Source organism: Camellia sinensis, chromosome 8 (assembly GCF_055761805.1).
Source record: "Camellia sinensis isolate YWXY chromosome 8, ASM5576180v1, whole genome shotgun sequence".
Lineage (NCBI taxonomy): Eukaryota > Viridiplantae > Streptophyta > Magnoliopsida > Ericales > Theaceae > Camellia > Camellia sinensis.
In genome coordinates this window covers 93,414,819-93,424,666 of record NC_138968.1, presented here as the reverse complement: position 1 = coordinate 93,424,666, position 9,848 = coordinate 93,414,819, and the positions used below count along the sequence as shown (strand labels likewise).

The following is a 9,848-nucleotide window of genomic DNA, read 5'->3' as shown; positions in this document are numbered from 1 at the left end:
TTTTATTTTGACAAGTGAGAAATGTCTTGTTTGCTGCGATTACACTTATTTAATTAGTCACTTACATTGAAAAGGTTGTATTTGATAGCATTGATAAGTAATCTTTTGTTTTTTGTGATATGAGGAATTTAAATTATCTTTGTCAAATTCTTGAAAATAGATGATAGATATAGATAAGAGTGTAAATTTGTGTTTATAGAATTTATGCTACTTAAAAAGATTTTCATTGACCACAACTAGAAAAAATTTCATGGAGTCGCAGAGGACAGGGTAAGGAGCAAGAGAGACCTGGAGAGTTAACCGGTGAGCGACGAAAATAGGAGTGCAAAAAATGGGGAAGACAACGTACATGAAACTAAAGGGAAGCCAGAACCTCGACACTTGCTTCCACTCCAATTGTCATAGAGGATATCTGCGCTGACGAAACCTGGCCTCGCGGAGCCATGAGGTCTCCTTCCTCTGCCTCCTCGAGAAGATTTCTAATGACTGTGTCATCAAGATCAATGAAACTGGTACCACCCAAATTTTTCCGCTTTCCCTCAATACTTAAAATGATATATAAGACTTTAATTTGTATGTCTCTCTATATATATAACACACGTACTAATATTTTTGTACAATTCTTGTGCGTTTAAGGGATAGAGTTTTATGGCCATATGTTAATTTATTAAAAAAATGATAATTACTGTTGCAGGCACGAAATTGAAGTATGAACCTGAGATTGTGAATGGTGAGAAACATCTTGTGCATGACTGTGGTGTTAGTGGGTCCATTGGCTATTTCTTGGAGCCACTAATTGTGCTTGGATTGTTTGGGAAGAAACCCCTTTCAATAAGGCTAAAAGGTACTCTAAATCTCTCTTCTTTTGATTTTTCATTTTTTTCTTATTGGCTGAATTTAATAAAGTTGTCTACAATTTGCTGTAATGTATCATACCTCCACCACCTTCAAAACACACTCAGCTGCCACCCTCCAACTCTCACTTGATGCTACCAGTTTCATACAGATATATATACCGCAAACTGAACCACCACCCCTTACCTCTCCAATCACTATGGAAAAGCAAAATCGGCAGGCTGTCAATAATGAGATTGTTCTTCTTGCTCTGTTGGCTGCTTTGTTTCCAATTGTGCACTCTAATTTGTGAAGTGTTTGTTAACTTATATTGAGTATTCTTGGGCCTATTATTTTTTCATTTTGCTACAATCTTTGCTCACGCTCACTCTCATAAAGTATTGCTTCCATTATGGAGTTATAATTTTTTTTAGTTTATCTCGTACTAATAATGCTACGTTTGGAACTCTCATGTTTTTTTTGCTTTTAATGCTAATGCTTATGGCATATACACATATATGTGGTACTTTTGGTGAGAAGGTGATTGGGTTTGTTTGTGTTTTATATGAGAGAGAGAGAGAGAGAGAGAGAGAGAACTAATATGGCCCTGGGCAACTCTTTGGTGTGGTGTCGTGTCGTGTCGTGTCGTGTGTGTGTGTGTGTGTCTGTGAAAGAGAAGCTAAGTTGGTTGGTTGTTGGTCTTGGCTTCATATAAGACTTCGTTGTTGGCCTTGGCTATATGTAGGTGCCTTAAATGCATGACAAATGCACTTTGGTCTTAGCAATAGTATAAAGAGAGAGAACTTAGAAAAGTCAAGGAGTTGTCCTAGTCTTTAGGAAGTTTGTTTACTGCTGTTCCTAGTTAGATGTTGTACATGGCCTACTTTCGCTTAGTTTTAGGAGTAAGTTTAGCCTATTATGTAGTCACTGCAGTTCCTAATTTCATGCTTTAGTAGTTCCTATTTTCTTGCTACTATCAGTTTGTTTACTTGCCTATATAATGGTTGTTTGGTTTATCAATAATTAGAGCACATTAATATACTCTTTCCCAGCTCTTATTGTGTGTAAAAGCCTTTCTCTTCTTCATTTTTGTAATAGTGGTATCAGAGCCTCCGAGTGAAAAAGTGAGATAGAGAGTGATATAGGAGCAGTTCTATTTCTCTATCACCTGTTTTTTCTTTTGCAGTAGCAGACAAGATCGATGGCTTCAGAAAATTTCGTGCAACCATCCATTCCTCGCTTTGGTGGTCACTATGATCATTGGAGCATGCTAATTGAGAACTTCTTGCGATCCAAAGAATACTGGTCGGTGGTTGTTTCTGGAATAGCAGAACCAGCCGAAGGTGTTGTGCTGACAGATGCGCTGAAGTCGGAGCTTGAAGCACTGAAGCTGAAAGATCTCAAGGCAAAGAATTATCTTTTCCAAGCTATTGATCGCTCCATCTTAGAAACAATTCTTTGCAAGGATACCTCCAAGCATATTTGGGATTCCATGAAGAAAAAGTATCGAGGGACAACAAAGGTGAAGAGACAGCAGCTTCAAGCATTTCATTCGGAGTTTGAAATGCTTCGAATGAAATTAGGGGAGTCGGCGACAGATTATTTTGCAAGAACGATGGCAATCGTGAACAAGATGCGGATCTATGGCGACAAGGCAGAGGATGTCACCATTGTTGAGAAGATTCTTCGATCCATGACACCAAAATTTAATTTTGTTGTCTGTTCTATAGAAGAATCTAATGATGTTGATGAACTTTCAATTGATGAATTGCAAAGCTCTTTGTTGGTTCATGAGCAAAAAATTAACCAACAAGAGAAAGAGGAACATGCATTGAAGGCCTCATCTGAAAGTCACTCTACACCAAGTAAAGTTGATAGAGGACGAGGAAGAGGTAGAGGTCGCAGCAGAGGAGGCAGAGACAACAATGATCGTGGAAATCAACAACAAAACCATCATCAAGAGAATCAATTTCAAGGAACAAGAAGAGGACGTGGAGGCCATCAATCAACTAGACCAAAGTCAGTAGACAAGTCTAATGTTGAATGCTACAGATGTCATAGGTATGGCCATTATCAGTCGGATTGTCGAACTAATTTGAATTGACAAAGTGGAGAAAGAACTAACTTTGCAGAAAAAGAAGAAGAGGTGTCTCTTTTGATGGGGTGTCACGTGAAAGAGGAAACCCACAAGAATCTGTGGTACTTAAACACTGGTTGCAGCAACCATATGTGTGGAGAGAAGTCTTCCTTCTCTGAGTTGGACGAAGCCTTTCATGATGTTGTGAAGTTTGGTGATGATTCTAAAGTCTCCGTTATGGGAAAAGGAAAGGTAGCAATTCAAACCAACAAAAATTATATTCAAACTATCTCTAATGTTCTCTTTGTTCCAGATTTGAGAACAAATTTACTCAGTGTTGGTCAACTTCAAGAAAAGGGATATGGAATCTCTATCAAAAACGGAGTCTGCAGAATTGTAGATGAAAAATTGGGCTTGGTGGCTCAAGTAAACATGATAGCCAACCGAATGTTTCCATTGTATCTCAACAACACCACTCACTCATGCTTCTCAGCAAAATTGAGGGATGCAGCATGGCTATGGCATTTTCGCTATGGCCACCTAGACTTTGGTGGACTGAAGACGCTGCAGCAGAAAGATATGGTGATTGGTCTTCCTCAAATCACAGCTCCCTCTAAAGTTTGTGAAGAATGTGTTGTTAGCAAACAACACCATAATCAGTTTTCACAAGGGAAATCATGGAGAGCGAAGAAGGCGTTGGAGCTTGTTCATTCTGACATTTGCGGGCCAATAACTCCATGTTCTAATGGAGGTAAAAGATACATAATTACCTTCATTGACGATTATAGCAGGAAGATATGGGTCTATTTGTTCGAGGAAAAATCTGAAGCTTTTGCAGCCTTTAAAGGCTTCAAAGCTCTAGTTGAGAAAGAGGTTGGACAGCTCATAAAAGTTCTTCGCAAGGATCGTGGTGGAGAATATAGCTCACATGAATTTGCAAATTTCTATGAGACCTATGGAATCAAGAGGCAACTTACTGCAGCTTATACGTCCCCGCAAAATGGCGTTTGTAAGAGAAAAAATCGCACTATTATGAATATGGTGCGAAGCCTTTTGTTAAGAAGTGGAGTTCCAAAAAGCTTTTGGCCTGAAATAGTAAATTGGAGTATTCATATTTTGAACAGAAGTCCCACTCTTGCTGTTCAAAATATGACACTGGAGGAAGCATGGAGCGGACGAAGACCAGCGGTGGGTCACTTCAAAATTTTTGGGTGTGTTGCATATGCCCATATTCCAGACGAGAAGAGGAGAAAGCTAGATGATAAGGGAGAAAAATGCATTTTTCTTGGTGTTAGTGATCAATCAAAAGCTTATAAGCTATACAATCCTAGCACCAAGAAAATCATTATCAGTTGAGATGTTGTTTTTGATGAAGAGAAGTTCTGGCCATGGAACAATGATGGTGTTCAACAATAGATTCTTGTTGTTATTGATGGAGAGAATGAAAATGGAAGATAGCAGCTGGTGGAGAATGAACAGCAGCCAATTCCAGCAGCTACCGAAGAAGATGAACGACCTCAACGTGCCAGAAGAAGACCAGCATGGATGTCGGACTGTGAGGTAACCGAAATTGATCAATCTGAAGACGCACTCACTCACTTTGCTCTATTTTCGGACTGTGATCCTACAGTTTTCGAAAATGGTGTCAAAGAATCAAAATGGCAGAAGGCTATGGATGAAGAAATTGCAGCCACAAGGAAAAATGATACATGGGAGTTATTTGATCTTCCAGAAGGGCACAAAATAATTAGTGTAAAGTGGGTTTACAAGACAAAGCTAAAGGAGAATGGTGAAGTTGACAAGTACAAAGCCCGCTTGGTGGCTAAGGGCTACAAGCAAGGGTTCAGTGTTGATTACAAAGAAGTCTTTGCTCCGGTTGCAAGGCATGACACAATCAGATTGGTAATTTCATTGACAGCTCAAAACTCATGGCCTATTTTCCAATTGGACGTGAAATCGGCATTCCTCCATGGAGATTTGAAAGAAGAGGTATTCATTGATCAACCTCCTGGTTTTGTGAAACTTGGCAATGAACATAAAGTGTATAGGTTAAAAAAGGCTCGATATGGATTAAAACAAGCTCCACGAGCATGGTATAATCGCATAGAGACTTATTTTTTGAAGGAAGAATTTCAAAAATGTCCTTATGAACATACACTTTTCATGAAAATTGAAGATGGAGGGAACATGCTTATTTTTTGCTTATATTTAGATGATTTAATCTACACTGGAAGTAATACAGCCATGTTTGAAAGTTTTAAGAAATCCATGATGGTTGAATTTGAGATGTCCGATCTGGACATGATGCATTATTATCTTGGCATTAAAGTAGTGCAGTCGTCTACGGGAATTTTTATTTCTCAAAAGAAGTACGTGGGAGAAATCTTGGACAGGTTCCAAATGAAGGATTGTAATCCTGTGACTACACCATCTGAGTTTGGCTTAAAGCTAAACAAAGATAATGGAGGAACGAAGGTCGACAACACTCTTTACAAGCAGATTGTGGGGAGTTTAATGTATTTGACTGCAACAAGACCTGATATAATGCATGCTGCAAGTGTCATTAGTAGGTACATGGAGTGTCCTACAGAGATTCATCTCTTGGCTACAAAAAGAATTTTCCGGTACTTGCAAGGTACTAAGGAGTTTGGGCTGTTCTACAAGAAGGGAGAAAAATCAGATTTGTATGGCTTCACAGATAATGATTACGCAGGAGATTCAGATGATCAGAAAAGCACATCGGGGTATGTATTCATGATGGGGACAAGAGCAGTTTCATGATCATCAACGAAGCAATCAATCGTGACTTTATCAACTACAGAAGCTGAATTTGTTGTTGAAGCAGCTTGTGCTTGTCAAACTATTTGGCTAAAGAAGATTCTCAAAGAGCTACAGTTCAAGGAAGATGAGCCTACTCTAATTTATTGTGACAACACTTCAACAATAAAGCTGTCAAGAAATCCTGTTCTGCATGGCCGAAGCAAACAAATAGATGTGAAGTATCATTTCTTGAGAGATCTCACGAATGATGGAGCCATTGATCTAATTTACTGCAAAAGTGAAGACCAAGTTGCTAATATTTTAAAGTTTCTCAAGTTTCCTGCGTTTCAGAAGCTAAGAAAAATGCTTGGTGTTTGCACTTCAGATACCTTCAGTAAACTGAATGTTGAAACATCAATTTAAGGGAGGGATTGTTAGAAAAGTCAAGGAGTTGTCCTAGTCTTTAGGAAGTTTGTTTACTGCTGTCCCTAGTTAGATGTTGTACATGGCCTACTTTGGCTTAGTTTTAGGAGTAAGTTTAGCCTGTTATGCAGTCACTGCAGTTCCTAATTTCATGCTTTAGTAGTTCCTGTTTTCTTGCTACTATCAGTTTGTTGACTTGCCTATATAATGGATGTTGGGTTTATCAATAATAAGAGCAGATTAATATACACTTTCCCAGCTATTATTGTTTGTAAAAGCCTTTCTCTTCTTCATTTTTGTAATAGGCCCTGGGCAACTCTTCAGTGTGGGCTCTGTGTGTGTGTGTGTGTGTGTGAAAGAGACACTAAGTTGGTTGTTGGTCTTGGCTGCATATAAGACTTGGCTGTTGGCCTTGGATATATGTAAGTGCCTTAAATGCATGAGAAATGCACTTTGGTCTTAGCAATAGTGGAAAAGGGTGGTTTTGGCATTTTTGAAAATCAATTTTGCTGTTTTTGGTAGATTATGCTAGCATATCTAGTAGACGCCTAATGGAGGGGGTTTGTTTATATTGTTGGAAAAATTAAGGAAGGGTAATGCAATTTCGTAAACTACTCAGAAAACCTTAGGAGCGGATTGTGTAATTTGCCCTTGATTTTTTATTTTTGTTATTTAACATTTTCTTTAGGTAAAATACACACAAGTCGTTGGGCACCATAATTTGAAGAATTATGGGAAGCATTCAATCATGAGTACATGTCATTGGTGTTTTCCTACTGCTAGTTAGTTATTGCGAGAAAAGGTGCACAATTAGTGATGTTTGAGGAAAAGCTTATCAGCTGTAAATATTATCTGTAAGGTTTTGCCATTATATTATTAGATATTGCCTGGTTTTTTATGCTGGAAACCTTCTAGAATGGATTAGCCATGAAGCTTAGCAGTTGCTGCATTTACCAATTGAAAAGCTTTACATGTATATCGATTATCAATATAAATTATAATGATTTTAAACACTGTTTTAGGTAGAAATGAATCCAGGGCTTGGAGTACTCATTTTATCATTATAAATTATATCTATGTTGCTTTCAGGGATTACAAATGATTCCAAGGATCCATCTGTTGATACTTTCCGATCAACTACCTTACCAATCCTGAAGCATTTCGGAGTTCCTTCAGAAGGATTGGATCTGAAAATTGAGTGCCGTGGTGCTCTTCCTCATGGTGGTGGAGAAGTTTTTCTTTCGGTTCCTACTGTCGGAAGTAGTTTAACGGTGAGTTTCTTCATCTAAGTGCTGTTCTATCATTTTCTGCATCAAGTTTCTCTTATTATGTATTTTTCTACAGCAGTCACCTGGACTGATGAGGGCATGGTGAAGAGGTTAGGGGAGTTACTTTTTCAACAAGAGTGTCTGCTCAGTTTGAGAATACCATTATACATGCAGCTCGAGGAATTTTTAATCGCCTGCTTCCGGATGTCCACATATTTACTGATCATAAAGCTGGAGCTCAAGCTGGAAAGTATGTTTAGGGATTTAGTATATACATCCTCTAGTGGTAGTTCACTTGTTTAGAATACACAATTATGCTTTTAGTTTCTTTTGTTAGAACATGTTATGATTAGTCCCATCTGGGGATCTTTAATGGCAAGTCACCCGGCTATGGAATTTCACTAGTTGCTGAAACTACTATTGGCTGCTTCATCTCTGCTGATACTGCGGTGTCTTATGCACGTGGGGATGAAGAGGGTGAAATTGAAGACGAAGAGAAGAAAGAGCTTATGCCACCAGTGGATGTTGGGGAGCAAATTGCTCCTATATTGCTTGGGAAGATTGAACGAGGTGTGGTGGACTCAACACACCAGGTTTGTTTTCAAATTTTTATCCGACATTTCTCTTTGTATACATACCTTTTTTTTCTTTTTCTTTTTTTCTTTTTGTTTTTGATCGGTGATAGTCAATGGTTAGTTTAGATTAACACTTCGGAAGAGTTGAAACTCACACCCATGCACCTTGCAACCCTCTCATTCCACTCCTAAGAGTGGAACCCAAGACTCCCCCTTAGGAGAGACTTGGTGGCCAAAGGGCTAGCCAACTAGGCTGTACATATCTCCTCTCACACACTCGCACCCTCTCCAGGGCCGGCCCTGAGTTTCCGGGGGCCTAAGGCAAACTAATTTTTCGGGGCCTTTTTAGATATTTATTTAAAAATAAATAAAAATCACTTTGTTTGGTTTAGAGTTTTCAAAAATAATTGTCTAAGTTTACAATTTGTATATTTTTGTATTTGGTAACATTTTTTCAAAAAAATATAAATATTATAGTTTTTAAGCGTATCTAAATTAGATATATCTACAAAATAAATAAATAAAAATTGTATAAAATATTTTTAAAAAAAATACTAAAAAACACATAATTCGGCCATAAAGAGAAAAAAAAATAAGCCACATAAAATTAGGCTAACGACTAATACATATACATATATTTTATATTTTATTTTTTTAATTGGACTAACAACTAAAACTTATAAATATTTTTCAATTAGGCCTTTTATCAATTGAGCCAAATAGATTTGTTGAGGCCTCCTTTAAAATGGCCTAAACTAATTAAACAGAATTAGGCCATCTTAAAAGTTTAATATAATGCAAGACTAAATCTGAGAGCCCTTTTTTGGGCCTAATTTTTGGGACCCTAGGCACAGGCCTTACCAGCCTTAGCCAAAGGCCGGCCCTAACCCTCTCTTGTTTGCCTGCTACATATTGAATGATGTAAAATCAACAAATTGCAATGACTTAGGGTCCTCTTCTTTTGGGCAACAACGAAAAGAATGTTAAATCCCAATGTAATTTCCTACAACAGTGTTGTTACAAACGGTTAAGGGTAGTTCTTTTAAGGGCTAAATCTGTAACCGTATAAGCTACTTTGGGGTCTTCTATCATACAAGCTTACCAAACACTGACCATGAGTTAACTTTTACAAATAAATAAATACAGTAAAACCAGGTTAGAGTTCTAAATCAACTCCACTTTAAAATGCATATCTGCTGATAACAAAATGAGGTTGAAAATTGAAAGTACTTTGACTGGCTTTGAAGCTTTAGATTGTCAAATTGCAATGCTTTCTTGATATTTACTTTATGAGATAGTCATTGCTGTTATATTTGGTTTGGCAGGGTTTGTTGTTCATTCTTTGTGCATTATGTCCACAAGATGTTTCAAAGGTTCGTGTGGGGAAACTCTCGCCATATGGAATAGAAACACCGAGGAACATCAGAGACTTTCTAGGCGTTAAATTTGTCATCAAGCCAGATCCATCAACAGGGGACAGTCATACTTAAATGCGTTGGGTGTGGATTGACGAATTTATCCAGAAAGGCATCATGACAAGTGACAGTTTATGATTCTTCAAGGTTGTTAGGTTGCTTGTGGATCAATGTATATTCAAAGAGCATGTCGTGCATGCATGCATGTTTTATTGGCTTGCAATTTTGAAAACTTATGGAGTTTTAGGGCTGGTTTGGCATGTTTGAAAAAAATCAAAAAGTCACTATTCTATTTAAGTCACATCATCTTATTTAAGTCACATCACCTTTCTAACACATCAATTCAAACCCAACCTAAACCCAGCCCAACCCAACCCATATTTCATAAAAAATCAAAAAGTGCACTTATTTAGATCATTCCAAATAACCCCTTAATATCAATTAAGTTTTATGTTTTGTGAAGCATGTAATTGGAGCTATATTATTCACAGCATTG

The 9,848-nt window shown here is 37.7% G+C and overlaps 1 pseudogene across 1 annotated transcript; it reads left to right on the top strand.

Moving 5' to 3' along the window:
- Window positions 1-331: 331 nt before the first annotated feature.
- Window positions 332-9,530, top strand: LOC114296736 (putative RNA 3'-terminal phosphate cyclase-like protein; annotated as a pseudogene). The gene is made up of 6 exons (XR_014337114.1): window positions 332-512; window positions 695-844; window positions 7,184-7,369; window positions 7,442-7,616; window positions 7,743-7,955; window positions 9,263-9,530. The product of XR_014337114.1 is annotated as a putative RNA 3'-terminal phosphate cyclase-like protein (transcript).
- Window positions 9,531-9,848: the final 318 nt, after the last annotated feature.